General features: G+C 36.2%; 1 long non-coding RNA gene across 16 annotated transcripts; it reads right to left on the bottom strand.

Annotated features, from left to right (window-relative positions):
• Positions 1-10,448: 10,448 nt before the first annotated feature.
• LOC136235185 (uncharacterized) lies at positions 10,449-15,114 on the bottom strand. 16 transcript variants are annotated; one of them, XR_010691709.1, is made up of 8 exons: positions 14,938-15,114; positions 13,591-14,856; positions 12,340-12,410; positions 12,119-12,217; positions 11,636-11,902; positions 11,278-11,443; positions 10,974-11,048; positions 10,449-10,736 (listed from the first exon to the last, which is right to left on the bottom strand). It is a non-coding gene; the product is annotated as an uncharacterized lncRNA (long non-coding RNA). The 16 variants fall into 16 exon arrangements; XR_010691708.1 differs by having other exon boundaries at positions 12,119-12,410; positions 13,591-13,699; positions 14,521-14,856; XR_010691700.1 differs by having other exon boundaries at positions 12,119-14,074; positions 14,521-14,563; positions 14,708-14,856.
• Between the last annotated feature and the right edge of the window lie 3,513 nt (positions 15,115-18,627).

The raw sequence follows: 18,627 nt of genomic DNA, 5'->3' as shown, positions 1-18,627 counted from the left end.
TTCACATGTTTTAATTCAAAAAAACGCGTCCATTCGGGTGGATAGAAACGTCTCTTCACAGCGGATACGACTCTTCACAATGGACACGACCTTTCAAACACGAATCTTCAACATCTAGAAATAAAGAGTTGATTTCAGAGTTGTGATATATAGAGAGAGTTAGATTATTAAGATTAGTGCAGAAGTTATGCAGAAACTCTGACTCAGAAATGAGTCAGAGATTAGATTTCTTTCTTGTAAAAGCAATATGATGTACACACATTGTTCTTAAATTAATTAAAAACACAGTAGCAATTAGATTTATATTAAGAACTGTTCTTAGATTAGTTGACATTTTGGTAGTAGAAGAGCCATCTCTTCATTCTGCCTGCGTATTTCCTCCCTGATCTGTTCAGCTATAGAGCCCTGATTCCTTCTTGGGCGTCTCCTACTATAAGATCTACTCCGCTGAGAGGAGGAGGAGCTAGATTCTGATAAGGGATCAGAGGGTGATCTTCTTCCACCTCTACCATAGCCTCTTGGTGGGGGACGTCCGCCTCCTCCTTGATCTAGTGGCGGCAGCGGTATCTCCTGGCGGGGTGATCCAGCTCGGCGTCCGCCCTCTCCTCGTTCCAAGGGTGGTGGTTACCTTCTCCGGTGGGGTGATCCAGCTTGGCGTCTACGGTGAGAACGTGATTTTGATCGTCTTTACTCACGTGATCTGGTCTGCCTTTTGTGTCTGTGATCATCACGTCCGCCGCACGGGTGACCATGATCCGTGGCCTCACTAATTTGCCCTTGACCAGCCTGTGTTCTAGTATGCTTCGAAGGGATTCGAGGACCACCAATAGTGATTCCTGGATTTGTTGTATTCCCTGGAGGAGCCTGATCATTCCTCTGACTTCCTTTTGGAATGTCCTCAAACAGTCTCCTATTCGTCGGTAAAGCACTCCCTAACTCAAGATTAGTGACCACTGAATCCGTGGGTTGAGAGAGAAAAAATGCTGATCCAAGACGAGCCTCTGGCCTAACAAAGGCGGGCTGCCATGTTGAAGCCCGAGGCCTTAGCAGGGGACGGTTAAGAGGAGGAATAGTTCCCATTGTGGGTCCACTTGCAACGGGATTCACCAGAGAAGCCCTTAATCTATCCGTCATGATTGGTCCATATAGGGTTCCCACCGCGTCTGCACATATTTTCGAAAAAGACTCGGGTGACATTCCTCTTTCATCATGGACAATTGGTGCATCAGGATCTACATGGTCGGTGTTTGTTTGGGGATTGACTGAAGGGGGTACTATTGTTGTTGTCATTCCAATAGGGGGGTTTGGCCCTCCACTTGCCATTTTTGCAACCGTGAACTAAGTCCTTTTTTGAATATCTGGATGTTATCAGGTTTATAGAAAGTATCAATTTAGGTCTCATGTACAAAATAGCACCAATATAGGCTTAACGTTTACAAAATAATACGAATTTAAGCTTAACGTTTATAAAATATATCCAATTTAAGCTCGTCACAATTAATCATATTATATTCTTTTCCTATTAACTTTATAAGTTATCTTTTTATTTAGTTCTATTTTCATATTTATTATAAAATAATTAATTAGTATTCTTACCCATTAAGATCTTATATTTGTTTTTCATCAATGATTCCATGACTCATGGCCTAAATTGATATTTTCTATAAACCTTAGGCCTATGCTGAATTGGCAGACTTAACGGATGATGTGTCACATTCTGTTAGTAATTCCTAAATTGATGCTATATTGTAAATGTTAAGCATAAATTGATGTTATGTTGTAAACGTTAAGTCTATATTGGTGCTATTTTTTACGTTGAACCTAAATTGGTACTTTTCCAAAAACCTTAAGCCTAATTTGGTACTTTATCCTAATTTATTATGAATGTTTATAATGGAAACTATGAGTGGAATTAATAGTTCATAAAAAAAATTAAAAAGCATAATAACATTAATGGTATTGAATCCAAAAATATGTTATTAATATTAGAAAATTTTAAAAATTGCCAATAGAGCTGTGTGAATGGAGAATAGAAGAGGGGGGTAATGAATAACGGTTGTGATAGAAAAAAATGAGGGTGATGAAGAATTCACACAGTTTTAGTTTTTTTTTTTAATGATTTTCATATATGATTTTAAATGATTTCATGTACACATTATTTTTATGAATTTATTATAGAGAGAGTATTTTTGAGAAATGTAGACAATCATTTATTATAGAGAGAGAAATATATATTTAAGTAACCTGATAACTTTTTGGTAACCTGCTATAGCAGGTCATCTATTCAAAATATAATAGTCTCCATGGATGGAGACTCACCATTGAGAACTCTTCCATATATATATATATATATATATATATATATATATATATATATATAACAATTTAACTTTTTTTTCTTTTTCTTTCTCTTTCTAACTTAAAGACATCATTGTGTTTATTATCAATTTCAATGGCAAAAAACGGGAAGAACGTAAGTATATGTATTTGTGTGATTTCTATGTTTTTAGAGTTCTGTGATTCATATTGTCTGTAAGTGCGATTTTGGTTTAGAGATTAAGGTTTAGTTGTTTTTTATCGTACAAAACTTCGAAATAGTTGAAAATGATAGTATGGAGTTCATTTTTCCTAGAATACTACTTCGCAGAGATGATTTTACTTCGCGGTTATCGCAAAATGCGAAACAAAATCTATGCAGTTGGGACAAAATCGTGAAGAAAACTCATGTCTGCGAAGTAGTATTTCTCTTTGCGGTTGAGTTAAACCACGAAGCTATGAGTGAATCGCGACTTCACAGTCTTTTTCCTGCTTCGCGGTTTTGCTCAATCGCGAAGAAAATACACATGATTTACTTCGTTGTGAGAAGTATCACATAAAATTGTGAACTATTTTTCTATCATTATTTCCGTTAAATGAGCTACATTTTTTTGTGAATGTTGATAATTCTAAGAAGGATTCAAAGAAGATGAAGAGATAAGCAGATGATGATAGTGTCAAAGGCATTAAATTCAAGCATTTAGCTTGAATACAAAGACATCAATCATAGTGAGGGGTGATTGGGATGTGATGACAAAAAGTGAAGACTAAAATAACTAAAGAGAAAATGTTGATGTTTAGGAAAACTTGTTTTGGGCATTTGGCAGATATGGAGGGTGTGTAAGTTATTAACTCCTCTATGTTATGAGGCCATCACTGGAGAGATTGATCCACCAAATTCAAAACATAGAGAGATGTAGTTTAATGGCAATGGAATTGAACTCAAATTTTGTGATTTTAAGTTTGGACTTATCATCGGGTTGAGATTTGGTGATCCAGCACCAATTGTGAAGTGAATGAGTAAGTTAAAAAAGACAAACAGATTAAAACATATGTGCTTCGAAGGAAGTCATAGCTTAACTCACAAACAAATATACAATACCATCGAAAACACAAATTGGAGCTGTGAAGAAGACGGTGCTGTGGTCTTTATGGCTATGTTGTATGTTATACACATGCTTCTATTCACTACCGATCCATATGATTCAGTTGATCTTAACATCATCGGCCTAACTGATTTTTTGAAGTTGTTTGATGAGTTTCCATGGGGATGTATTTGCTTGGGTGAAGATGTATAAGACGATGCAAAGGGCCATATCTGGTTTGAGCAGAAAGGAGAAATTTGAGGCGTTCAACGAGGGTACGATCGATAAGGCTGTTTCATATCAACTAGTTGGTCTAGCACAAGCATTTCATGTATGCTTCGTATATTTATTTGATCTACTTGATGTTAGATTTCCATTGTATTTGGATTGAATTGAAATGTTTTATAGTTTTGGATACTTGAGGCATGGAGTGCACCTCGTGATTCTATATGAGGAAAGACAATAACGTACTCCCATGTTTAAGGCCATGTTCTTTATCACTTAATTTTAGTAACAATCAGTTCAGTTCAGTTCAGTTCAATTCAATTCAGCATCCAGTTTCAGCATTCGGTTTCAGTATTCAGTAATTTATTATTATTTATTATATTATAATTATTTATATATAATTTATTATAATAATTATTATTATTTATCTATAATTTATCATTATTTATTATTATTATTATTATTTATAGTTTATCATTATCTATAAATTAGATAAAAGTCAAGAAATGATAGTTTATTAAAGTATATATCGTTTAATAAAAAAATTACAAATTTACATTTAATTTCATAGGCTTTAAATTATATGTAAATTTGTGTTTGTATGTAATTTGTATTTTTAATTTAAATTAGACTCATTTTTATTTAATTTCATAGGTTTTTATCGAGCCAACATTTTATCAACTCGAGCTTTTATTTGATATTCAATCTAGTTTTATCTTTAATAATATATTTATTTATTATTGATATTATTAAATTTATTAGAACCATTATTATTATTATAAGTTTATTAATATCCAAAATTATCATTAAAATTATTTTCAAGTCTAATATCATCATTATTGTTAAGTTCGGTTAAGTTCAGTAGTATTCAGTTAAGTTCAGTAGCATTTAGTTAAGTTCAGTAGCATTCAGTTCAGTTCACTATTCAGTAGCATTCAGTTCAGTTCAGTTCAGTTCAATTCAGTAGCATTCAGTTCAGTTCAGTTCAATTCAGTTTTTTTCAGCGATAAAAAACAGAGCCTAAGTAGATGGATAACTTCCAAAAATCCAACATTCAAAGAAGCATCAGACGTCTTTACTATAAGTAATTGGTTTTCGATGTTTATTGGTGTTGTGTTTATCGCTTTTGTGTTTTCCGTTTTATGTTTTTCAGTCATCCGATGGGCCAGAAGCTGCACTTGTGATTGAGGAAATTGAAGAAGCATGCAAATGGTTGAGCATGTCCAGCATAGCTCATCTAAAACCTGTTTGTTGAATCCACAATTAGACTATTATTTGGAACTGACTCATGTTCTGGCCCATGATTTATGCCTCATTCATAAGCAACTCTCATATTAATTATTCCATTACAGTCGTCAATAGTCTAGGGGAGGCTCCAGGGGAAAGCCGCATAGGCGGCCGCCTAGGACCTCCCGGCTAGGAGGGCCTCCGATAAAAAAAAATTAATTTTTTCTTCATAAAATTCAAAATTAATTTTAATTATAATACAATAGTACATATTGTCTCCTTTTTTTATTAGTCATCGTCTCTTAACAACAATAACATAACAAGAAGCTTCAAAATTCATTTTACAACTTTTCTCTTAACATTAATAGATATGCGTTACAAATTTAGTTATATGGTTATTAGGGAAAACAAATTCAGTACATGCTTACAAAATATTACAATTTTAAAACAAATATTCACTAGATAATACTATTTAATTGTCATTCACGAAGGATGGGTTTTTTTCAGTAGCAGCAAAACTTGACTGGGTGGTCAGAATGCTAAAGGTTGCAGATAGCCAGAACATAAAATTGCACATGAAACTAAAAATAATATTTCATTAACCACATGGATAAATTTATACATAATCTAACAATAATATATCAATTAATTGTTTCGTTCTTTGCGAATTGCGAAAAAGTTTGATCTCCGATTGTTTTTTTCCTTTTGAGTAAAAAACTAATTATATTTCATATATATTAGATTTAAATTTGTAAAAAATGGAGTATGGGAGTTGCCAAGGGTTAGGATCGGCTTGAGCATAGGTCAGGATGACCGCCTAAGGTCTAAGCCAAAAGGGGCTCAAATTATTTTTTTACTATATATATAACGTAATTTTTTTAAATGTCGTTATAATACTCATACATACCTAGAAAATGACTAAATAATGTGATATTTTAGGTATAAAATAGGCCAAAATTTCTATTTTAAATTTTTAAGCATAATTTTTTATTAAGAGCTTTTTATCTCTTTTTTTGTCTAGGGTCTATAAAAATATCAGGACCGGCCCTCTCTAGGGCCTCTAAAATACTGGAGCCGGCCCTGCATTAGTCTCACGATTAATGCCACTAAATATGAGAGTTTGTTCAACCATTTTTGTCATTTCTCTAGTAACTGACCCATGAATTATGTTTCCTTCATAATTAACTGCCCTATTAATTGTTCCATTAATGTTGTCATTAGTCTCACTATTAATACTACTAAATATGAGAGTTTGTTCAATATTTTCCATAGTAACTAATCCATGAGTTACTCCTCCTTCATAATCAACTGTCATATTAATTATTTTACTAATGTCGCTATTAGTCTCATCATTAATGCAACTAAATATGAGAGTTTTCTTTCGGATCTTACCACCATGCTCACCACCACTCCCTGATCACCGCTGCTGATGTCTCACTAGACCTCAATAACCAGCCATTTTGCACCTTTGTTGGATTGCTTCCTTCCGGTCTGAACAAACATATGAGAGCCATAGAGCTTTTCAACTTCTTCATCAATCGAATCATAAACAAAACAAAATTTCTTGATTCTCTCGTAGCGAAATTCTGCACAGAACCCATCTCTAGTTGGTCGTCTTATTCTCCTCATAAGCGGTTTTCAGATATCAGGGAGGAAATTACCAACAAGACACCATCTTAGATCCACCTGCTCAGAATTGAGATCTCTATTATCAATCAAAATACCTCTACCTTCCTCTTCCTTCAGACTCAAATTGGTATACATAGTCTCGATACTACTTGACGATGCCATGAAGCAAAACAACACAAAACTTGTTACCGGAAACAAGAGAAAACAAAACTTGTTATCAAAAACAAGAAAAAACAAAACTAGTTATTAGAAACAAAACAAAATCATGTGTGATCTAAAACATATATGGGCTGATGAGAAGAAAGACAAGCTTCCTTTTTTAGGGTTTTTCCTCCTTTAGGTCTAAAATGTTTTAAATATGATTTATAAGTTAGGAGTTTAATGTATAATTTTTAGAGTTAGAATTTATGAATTGGGGTTTAAAATTTATAAGTTATAATATAAAAAAAAATACTTATTTTAAAATATATAAAAATTAATTACATATTTAGAATTAAATTTTGTATATATTTGATCTTCTCTTTTTCAGATCTGTCTTCTCTCTCTCAGATCTGTTGTCATGGTGAAGAATTTTTATGAAGATTGAGAGTTTTGAGATATATCTCTTCTCTTTTAGATCTATCTTCTCTTTTTCAGATCTGTCTTCTCTCTCTCAGATCTGTTGTCATGGTGAAGAATTTTTATGAAGATTGAGAGTTTTGAGATCTATCTCTTCTCTTTTAGATCTTTCTCTCTCTTTTAGATCTATCTTCTCTTTTTCAGATCTGTCTTCTCTCTCTCAGATCTGTTATCATGGTGTAGAATTTTTATGAAGATGGAGAATTTTGAGATCTATCTTCTCTCTCTCAGATCTATTTCTCTCTTTTAGATCTATTTCTCTCTTTTAGATCTATCTCCTCTCTTTCAGATCTCTCTTCTCTCTCTAAAACACAGGATCAATTTTATAACTCAATTTTTCTCTCTCTCTCTCTCTCTCTCAATTAGTTATAACTAAATTAACTATAACTAATAGTAGAATTTAAGACCTAAATCCTAAAAACAAACGGGCGATTCTTTTGGTGATTTTTCATGGCGAAGGAACGGGAGGCTAGGTCTAGGGTGACGATGGGAGGAGCGGGCGGCCGGGCTGCGAAGGAGGCGGCGGCTCGTGTGGCGATGAAGGGGCTGGGCATGGATCTGGATCCGGATGGAAGATTGGCGGAGGAGGCTAGGAGATCGGTGGATATTTCTCCGCGGGTTAGACGGTTCAGTACCGACCGTATCCGTGAAAGGTCGAGGGAACGGGTTTCTGTTCTGAAGGAAGGCGTTGCTGGGGCGGGGCTTGGTGGCTCGGAGTGTGGCCAGATTACGACCGCGGCTTCGGGGGCGCTGGGACTGGTTGACGGTGTAGGCGGGAGCGCTGGCTCCATTTCTCTGCCGGCTGCAGGAGAGGGAGAGCATGAGCGGGGGGCGGGATCCTTGGCCTGCGTTACGGATTTTATCGCCCCGGCTGGGGAGGGCGGTAGGCCTTCGCCTGGCGCTCCTACGAGTGGAGGCAGCGACGCGGGGTTGCCGGCACTAAAGGTGGATGCCCAAGGCGAGGCCCCGAAGGATGGCCGGAGTTTAGGGATGTTGGGGATTTTGTGGCTCCCCCGTTGAGCGGGGCTTTGGCCCAGGGGGCTGCTTGCATAAAAATCTCAGTTCCTAGGTCTAATCCCGGTATTCATGGTAACCCTGGATTAGGGCTGGGGAATTTATCCTGGAAAGACAAGGTAATGGGGGTGGTAGAGGAAGAACCCATGATTGAGGATGATATTATCGAGGAGGTTTCTGAGGGAGATGTTTCTGACTCAGATATTGAGGATGGTGAGCAAGAGGACCCTTTGTGTCCTGTTATCCGGCTTTCATCGGAAGACAAGCGGGTTCTTAGATCCAAATGGAAACTCTCCTTAATTGTCACTGTTCTTGGGAAAAGGATAAGCTTCAATTACTTTGCCCAGAGGATCCAGGCCCAATGGGCAAAGAAAGGGAAGGTTACCATCACGGATCTGGAGAATGACTATTATGTCATAAAATTTACAAGGGCAGAAGATTACAATTCAGTGATTAATGGTGGACCTTATATCATATCCAATCATGTTTTAGCGCTGAGGCCTTGGGTACCAAATTTTAATCCGCATGATTGCTCTGTTAATAGGATCCTTACTTGGGTTAGATTCCCAGGTCTACCCATTGAATACTATAATGAAAGATTTCTGAATAAGATTGGTGGCCTGGTTGGGAAAGTTCACCACGTTGACATGACTACCGTGGGGGCAGAAAGAGGCAAGTTTGCCAGGGTTTGTATTGACATTGATCTTGCTAAGCCTCTTCTGTCTAAATTCTCCGTTCAGAATAAGGTATTTTATATTGAATACGAAGGTATTCACAATATCTGCTATGAATGCGGTATGTTTGGCCATACCTATGATGGCTGCCCCAGAAGAAGGAAAGTGGTCGAGGAGGTGGTGGTGCCTATCATAGGCAGAGATGAAGGTAGCAAAGGTGAGGAGAAGAATTTTGGGCCATGGATGTTGGCCAAAAGGTCAGCCCGAAGGAAGCCACGTGCTTATGCTTCTCGGAATCAAGTTCCAAACATCAGCAAGGAGATGACCTCTCTCCAAATTGCTCCTAAGATCAAGGTTAGGCCTCCTGATACTAAGAGTGGTGTTGGTAGGGACTCAGCTTCCGGTTCAGGATCTAGATTCGGAGCCCTGTCTATTGTGGATGGTCAGGATTCGGAGTTTCCAGCTGAACACATGGAGTTAAGTATGCCAAGCCTGGAATCTGCTGAGCCAGCTACCATCCTTGGTGACTCTATTAATCCTCTCTTCGATCCCAAAGCTTATGCCAAGGGGAAATCCCAGATCACTGGCTCGACAGGGAAAGCAAAACTTAATGAGGTTAGTGTCCTGAATCCCCTTGTAGACCCCCTAATTGGGAAGTCTATAGGAGTTAATAAGTCTCTTTTGAAGAAACCTAAGGCTAACCTTAAAAAGAACCTTGGTTCTTTGGATTCTTGGGATAAAAGAGGGCCGCTTGGCACCTCTTCTAGGCTCTCAGGAGCCTCGAATAAATACCTGCTCTAGGGTGTGTGCCTGTGATCAGTTGTCTTCCTTCTGATGGACTTCTTTGTTTGGAATGTTAGAGGTGCGGCTAGCAAGACAACCCGCATCCATGTTAATGATCTTATTAAGCAATTTAACCCTTCTTGTTTTGCTCTTCTTGAAACCAAGGTTAGTGGTTCTAAAGCAGATGCGGTGGTTAAAAAGTTTAAGAATTGGAAGTGTGTCAGGTCGGAGGCGACTGGTCGAGCAGGGGGGATCTGGATTTTTTGGAAGCCAGATCGTGTAAGTATTGATATTATTACTATTGATAACCAATTCATTCATAGCAAGGTGTGTTATCCTGGCAACAAACCTTTCTTTGTGTCACTACAAGAAAATCATTTTTTGGCAACGCAAAAAGTCATTGCTAAAAACATATTTTGCAACGACAATGCATTATTTGCAACGACAACGCGTCGTTATGACTATGTTTGTTGCCAATGCTTTCTGCAACGACATAAGTGTTGTTGCCAAATATATATTCAGCAACAACATCGTTGTTGCGAAACGTTCTACGTTGCCAAATCTGTAACATATCCGAGTAGATGAAATATATCTTTTGCAACAACATTTCACGTTGCTATATATATTTTTAGTTCAGCAACAAATTCCATCGTTGGTATAGTTGTTAATATTTAGCAACGATATTTATCATTGCTATATATTTTAATTTGTCGCAACCTATGCTGTCGTTGCCATATATGTTGTAGTTCAACAACTATGCTGTCACAACTTATTGTTGCCAAACAAACTAATACCTGAATACATATACATATTATTGCTTTTTTTATTTTGCAAATTATACAAATATATATATATATATATATAACACAACTGAATTGGAATCTAATTTATAATAAATAGCTTAATAGCCATAATTAGTTACCAAGTCAACATATATTCTTCTTTACAAAACGAGTTATATAATTACATCAAAAACTAAGTTAATGAATCACCATCACATGGTCCAAAATCTATCAAAGATAGCAAAAGCTTGAGTATGAATTTCACAAAAAATTATAACCACAGACAGTTAGCTATACAAAATGTGGTCTATTCTCAAGCATGTGGATTCCTCTTTATGCTTCACTTTCATTCATCAACACTATCATCATCATAAAACTCCGACCTAAATAAGAAAAAGAAACAAACTACATTATGCATTATGTATAGACACTACAAGAAAATTGATTTTTTTATCGATCAAATATAATCTATCTACTATTCAGGATTTGGTTTTTTTTTTTTATCAATCCATGGTATTTCGCTCACCAATTATAACAAATAAACTATTTCGTGAGAGAAAAAAAAAATTCGAAACCCTGGACAATCAGTGAAGCAATTAATTATGGATTTAAAACTTTACATAGAGGCACCCTCCTTGACTTGGTGATGCTAAGAGCCTCCATAAATCTCTCCCGGTGATGCTCCTCTTTGCAACCTATAATTGCAGAACAATCAAAGAGAAACAAGTTAGCATTATTAGCCATAGTAAAAGCTGAACAGATGCTATACTGAACATTCTATCTGTTCAGTAAAAAAAATCAAAGACCATTATCTACATGACGAAAGACAATTAACGCCTTTGACTGCCTCACCTTTAAAATTTCAAAAACAAGTCAAACATGTTTGAAATTAACTTTAAAAAGTAAATGCATTCATATACTAACACCGTTTAGATCTCCTTTTCGCTACTCAACTGCTGGGTTTTTTGGTTCCTGCCTGAGTAGTTGTTCCAAAGAGAGATGCTCAAATCTTGTATATCAAACTGAATCGCGCATAGACAGAACGGCAAGCCAGCTTCACTGCCTTAGCCACAAAAAATTGCATGTGCAACTGTCAAAAGCAATTCAGAAGAGAAACAAAAATGGAAATTGATAAATGTAATTTTTGTATTATTGGAACCAAACAAAAGAAAATGCAACCTCATACTGAGAGTTTTTAAGAGGCTAAGTTAGTCCTATGAGCACATGTAATGAGTCGGGTGTATATTAAAACAATAGGAAAATAATTAGGAGCTAGACTTACTTTGACAATAATATGTGCTGGCTTAACACGCAAAGCTGGTGATATCAGTACAAGTCCCTCTAGCATGTTCTCTATGCGGAGATGTGTAGCTTCCTATCCAATTGATTTGAGCTTTAATACCTACAGATAAAGCATACAAATAGAGAATAAAATATGTAAGATCCTTCTATGCCCTACTTTCAAAACCACAGCTCCTCCAGTTGAGTGACCAAAAAGGAAGCAGGGTACTCCGTGGTGCTCTAACTTGATTTTTTCCAAGAAAGCCCCCTGTCAAAATGACAGTTGCAAAGTTTATCCCACTATCCTTCTTACATATTATACATGATTGAACGGATAAGCTATAATCCAACCACATAATCTCATGGGGTTTCAGAAGCAAGCTAATGCATGTAGGAGGTATGCTCTCTATATTAACTTGGCAGACAACTGATGATTAAATAACTGAGTAAGCAAAGAGGGGGAAAAGAGCACAAATGAACTTACAGTGTCAACTATCACATGGTCTAGAGAAGGAACAGTCCATCACTTCCACCATGACCTATGGCACCAAAAGATAGGGAGGAAGAACTATTGCCACAACCACTGCCAGAACAAAGCAGTCCTGAACTCTTGTAAGAGCATGTCTCAAAATAAACATGAACAAGTAAACCTTCAAAAGAAAAATGTCATAAAGAGTTATTCGTCTGTAATGTAATTGTACTCACCTATCCAATCCATTGCATAAACTCCAAAATTACACGAGGTTAGTTGCTTTGCAAAATGAGCATATCTTCCACTAAAAAAATGTAGCACATAAAATGTTCTATTTTTGAAAAGTAAAAGTTAAAGATATGTAGTGTTGAGACAGAGGATATCACTAAAAAGAAGACCACTTAAGATTGTTGTAATCCCAAATAACTAAAGATAGCAACATAATGCAAAAAAAAAAACCCAGAATATAGATAAAACAATGGAATCTGCAAAATACAGGTGCTAATTAAGCCCATGAATAATAATTAAGATGCCCCTGAAATCACAAAGCAATCACCCTCAAGTCTCAGTACCAAATTTAGTGGGAAAAAACAAAGAGACAAAAGAATTGAAGTAAAGCTATGTATGAAATAAGAGCACAAAAATCAAACAGAAGAAACACTATATCCCCTTATAATTTAATTTCATATAGGGGAGAAAAGATAAAACTCTGCAGAGTTAAATATCATTTTCCGGAATTATTAGTTGGAAAAGAAAAAAAAAGTTGCAATTCACTATAATCCTATGTATTTCCAAAGGAAAATTCATTCGAAATCAACATACTGAGAGACAAACATAATGATTGTTTCATGTGGCTGAATAAGCAGCACATATAATATAATAATTGCCTCAATTATCAAATCACAAATCCGACGATCCAATAGAAACTTTTGAGTTCAAAACAATCTAAAATGACAATTGGCAATTTTGAACCATAATCCAAAGCCATGATTGAACTAGTAATCTCAACGCAAATTAACATAATTCTTCAACTTAGCCAAACAGTTTAATTAAATTCAAGGGATAAGGTATCAAAATAAATCTAAAAAATAGCACAAATATAGGATTAGCGTTTAAAAAAGGTACCAATTTAGGAATGATGTGTTCAATCCGTTATCGAGGACTAAATTGATATTTTTTTTAAACCTTACTCCTATATTTATGCTATTTTGTAGGTTGAGCCTAAATTGATACTTCCCCTAAAAACCATAGTCCCATTTTGGTACATTATCCCTAAATTCAATTGAGTACAAGCTTGCTCTCCCTAAAACCTGAACAACAGTTTTCATTCCCTTCATTCTAATATTATTGCTGATATAATAATAAAAGATAAAATCAAATCCATTTACTTGTCAAACCACCCAAAGTCCAATACTAGACGAAATCGTGTTAAGATAAACATTCAAAATGAAATAATAAAAAGAAAATAAGAAACACAAACTTACTTCAAATTGTCGTTAACGAGAATTGTGCAAGCCAGGGCAACTACCATCTACTTCCAATTTAACTAGATATCGAGAAATAAGGACCATGGCCATTTCTCTAGTTTGAGTCCTTACACAGAAACAGTCAACGAGAATTGTTATTAAAAAAATATAGCTAGTACACGGAAATGGAAATGAAACCGAAACAGATTCGGACATGAAATGCTACTAAAGAGGAGTTTCCGTGCAACATAGGGTCTTGTAATGCAGAATTTTCATAAATTACCAATACAGAAGAAAGCCAGCCTTTCTCAATCAAAATCATTGAACATTTATAAAAATATGAACTGATGAGGTCACCTCTATGATCAAATACTATCCCTGCAGGAGAGTTTTTAAACAGTCGGACTCCACCTTCATCTACAAGGTGATTATTGGGTTCATGGATGGGCTTGCTCACTATATTTATGGTCTTTTTTAACATGTTATCGAAGAGCTTTTGTGCCTGTTATTAAGCTTCATTAGTCATTACACAGTCAAAATACAGAAATGCAATTGAAAAAGAAAACATCCTAACCTGGTCATATATTGAATAAGATTGAAAAACCAATGCTGTAAAATATGGATGTAGAGAGGTATACAGAGGGTTGATAAGAAAAAAACCCGATAAAAATCAATTTACTTCCTAATCCACATTTAAATACCAGTATCCGCATGGACCAACAGGGCCTGATGTATTAAGCTTTACAAAGTTTCAACATCATTTACATATTTAACAATCATGCCTTTTGTGTTCATAGTTTCAACATTACAGTTCATTTGAAAGCAAAAAGAGCAACCATTTCTATAAGGAACTGAGTCTTAAAAAAAGCCAAGAAAAGATCTTATAGGCACATGAGACACTCTTAGCATCAGTAGCAGGAAGAAAAGTGTAAAGCAGAACAAAAGTACCTCATTGGAGCTCATAAGCAATAAAGTTAGTGAACTGGTAAATCTGGAAAATCCCAATCCAAATTCAAAACCCATCACACATATAACAACAAAACCCAAGCCCAGGAAAAGAAGATCAACATTAAAAACTTAATTAGGTAATTTCGAATCGCTAGCAGAAAAGAAGTAGAGGCAGTAAGAAGCCTACCTGACCAGCAGAACCAGGACGTCTCCTTTCTGTCACCCATCTCAGGCCTCCTCTTTTACCTCTCGATCCGTTTTGTTTATTCCTTCCTCTCTCCCTCAATTTATTATTTAATTGTTCATAGTTGTAATTTGGGGTATTGGGTGGACTATCTGTACTTTCCGCCAATTAAACAAAAGTTAGAAGAATATGGGCTCAACCATCATGAAAAGAGAGAAGAAAGAGATATTTACCTGCATTCAAACAAAACACACAGAAGGAGGAAGAACCACTATGGCCGTTTAGTGAAGATTCACCAGCGGCACTGGAAGCTCTAGGGTTTCACCTTAGAGTATAGAAAAGAAAACAGAGAGAGAGAGAGACCAGCAAGAAAGAGAGAGTGAAAAGAGAAAAGAATTACCGCTTTTGTCTTTCTTTTCTTATTTTTTTATTTTTAACCCATTTTATGGACAGGCACGTGTTTAAAATGACGGTGTAAAATGGGCGGCAATTTTGCCGCATTGCCGCCCAGTTTTTAGACAGCAATTCACTACTACTATTATTAATATTTATAATATAACTAAAATAGTATGTTATATTTTTTGCAATTAATTTGAATTATATAATTTACTAATTTTTAAAATTTATTCTATGTATATTTAAATTTTAAATATTAACTAAAATTTAAAATAAATTAAAAGATACATTTTTATAATATTTATTGAAATATAAAATAAAAATCTTGAATTATATTATTTTTAAAAAAAGTTTTTATTTCATTATTTTTTTTTTAATATATTCAATTATCATTTTGCAAAAAAAAAAAACTATATAAAGACAAATGGAAAAAAAAAATTTACAACAACAGTCTCATTGCACAAAGTTATAATTAGTTGCAACAACCAAAAATAGTAATTTTATGCCACATTATTGTGTTGGAAAAACTTATTATTCCATAATAAAATAAAACCACATAAATAAAAAATTATAATGATTAAATTTATAAGTATATAGATTTTCTATGTATATAAGTCTAAATATCAATTGATTTCAAAAAAGTTTAAATATCAATTAAAATTTATTAATATTAAAAATAAAATAAAAAATACTTTCTTGTAATATAACGACAATATTTTATTTATTTATTTAATAATTTTCTTTTGCAACGATCTGTTTGGTTGCTAAAAGATTCTAGTTTTACGCAACAAATTGTTTATTGTTACTGTAAATGCTGGCATTTACAGCAACAACTAATAGTCGTTGCTGTAAATGCTCGCACTTACATCAACAACTGACTGCCGTTGCTGTAAATGTTTCATTTATTATAACAACTTTCAGTCGTTGCTATAAATATTTTCATTTACAGCAACAACATTTGTTGTTGTCATAAATATTTTCATTTACAGCAACAACATGTTGTTGTTACTATAAATGCTTGCATTTATAGCAACGAACATATTGTTGCCAAAGCTAATACATATTTTCCACAAATCCTACCTTCCGAAATTTCTTGAAGGAGAGGTATAAGAAATTTACAGCAACGAGCTTTGGTAACGACATAAAAAAAATTCGTTGCTGAAGTTCATTTTTAGCAACAACGTTTTTTGTTGTTGCCAAAACTTGTTGCTGTAAAGCAATTTTCTTGTAGTGTGTCCTTTGTCTATGCCGATCCGATCCTGACTAACCGGAAGAGGCTTTGGGAGATCCTGTTCTCTATTAGTACGAATATGATGGATCCTTGGTTGGTCGCTGGTGACTTTAATGATATTGCCCGGATGAGTGATCAGAAAGGGGGAGGGGCAATCATTATATCAACTGGTGCCTTAACCATAAGCAAAATATGGATCTTTGCGGGCTTTCGGACCTTGGTGCGGCTGGCCACAAGTTCACATGGAAAAGGAACAACGTGTTTGTTCGGTTGGATAAAGTGTATGCGAATGTAGCGGCGATCTATAGATTTCCTGAGGTAAACGTGCTGAACCTCCCTTTTCGCCACTCGGACCATAGTCCTATCCTCGTTAAGCTGGTTAAAGGTCATCGGCCCAAAGGGAATAGACCGTTTAGGTACCTTGTTGCTTGGGACACCCATCCTGAGTTCAGGAACTTTGTTAAGGATAATTGGCAACCCCATTCTAATGTTCTCCTTGCTGCTGAGGAGTTTAGAAGAAATGTGGTGGGATGGAATAAAAACATCTTTGGCCATATTATCCGAAGGAAAAATAAACTCTTAAGGAGGATGGAAGGCATTCAACGCTGTTTGGAGATCCGTTTTGACCACAGTATGAATTGTCATCTTAGATCTCTCCAGAACGAGCTGGAAGCGGTCCTTAGACAGGAAGAGCTCCTTTGGTTCTAGAAATCTAGGAAGGCTTGGATTAAGGATGGTGACCGAAACACCAGATTCTTCCACCTTTCTACTATTATTAGAAGGCAAAGGAACCAGATCGATGCTATTAAAGATTCTAATGGTGACTGGATTTATGAGGAAGAAGATATTCGTCGCCTTGCTCTTGAGTTCTATAAAAACCTCTTTAAAGAGGAAGTTGTGGATCTGGATAAAGCCCACTCTGGGGTCACCTTTCCTAGGCTGGAGGAGGAGGTAATTGTTGATGCCTTTCATCCTATCGACCGGAAAGAAATTGATCTTGCCTTCACCAGTATTGGAGCTACTAAAGCTCCAGGGATCGATGGTATCCCTGCTAGTTTCTACCATAAACACTGGGACTCGGTGAAGGAAGGTGTCTATAATTTTATCTTTAGAATCTTCCGCGGTTCCAATGAGATTAGCCTGGTAAATAAAACCCTCCTGGTTTTGATCACTAAGGTTGAAAAGCCCTCCTCCTTTTTACAAATGAGGCCGATCAGTCTATGTAACGTTTTATACAAAGCTATCACTAAGATTGTAGCGAATAGGATCCGACGGATCCTTCCTGAGATTATTAGCCAAAATCAAGGTAGCTTTGTTCCTGGTAGGCAAATGATGGACAATGTGGTAATTGCCCAGGAGATGGTCCATTCCATGAAAATGAGGAAGGGTAAGAAAGGGATCGTGGCTCTCAAGCTTGATCTGGAGAAAGCTTATGATCGTTTAAACTGGAGCTTTCTTTTGGATAGCTTAAGTAAAGCTGGTATTCCTGAAAACTGGAGGAGTTTGATTGAAGGTTGCGTGTCTTCTCCTGTTTTCCAGGTTCTGATCAATGGAGATATGTCTGATGAGTTTTCTCCTTCTAGGGGTATCCGTCAAGGAGATCCTATGAGCCCTTTCCTTTTTGTGATAGCAATAGAAAGGCTGGCTCACCTAATTCAAGAAGCTGTGAATAAGGGGAGTCTCCATCCTGTGTCCATTAACAGATTTTGCCCTCCTATTTCCCATTTGTTCTTCGCTGACGATGTGATGATCTTTGTGGAAGGGAATGAGGAGCAAATTGGTGTGGTCATGGATATCCTGGAGTGCTTTTGCGTTGCTTCTGGCCAGAAGATCAATGTCCACAAGTCCCGGATGCTTTGCTCTAAGAACATGGATAGAAGCCTCTGTAATAAGCTTAGCGATCTTTCGGGTATCCCTCTTACCCAATCATTGGGAAAGTATCTTGGGATCCCCCTTCATAGTGACAGAGTTTCCAAAGCCTCCTTTAAGGAGACTCTGGACAAAACTAATGGGTTGTGTGCTAGTTGGAAGGCCAATTCTCTTTCCTTGCCTGGCCGTCTAACCTTAATTCAGTCTGTCAACTGCGCAGCTCCCAATCATATCATGCAAGCATGTAAGTTGCCTGAGCCGGTTCTCAATGAGCTTGATAAAATCAACCGGCGTTTTCTTTGGGGTGAGTCTGGAGAGGGTAGGAAGATTCACCTAGTCCCTTGGAAGGAGGTCTGCCAACCTAAAAGCAGAGGGGTCTTGGCATCAGACAAGCTAAAGATAACAATAAGGTCTTGTTGATGAAGCT

This window comes from Euphorbia lathyris, chromosome 7 (assembly GCF_963576675.1).
Source record: "Euphorbia lathyris chromosome 7, ddEupLath1.1, whole genome shotgun sequence".
Taxonomy (NCBI): Eukaryota; Viridiplantae; Streptophyta; class Magnoliopsida; order Malpighiales; family Euphorbiaceae; genus Euphorbia; species Euphorbia lathyris.
The sequence above is the reverse complement of the archived record's forward strand: the minus strand, read 5'-3'. Positions and strand labels throughout refer to the sequence as shown.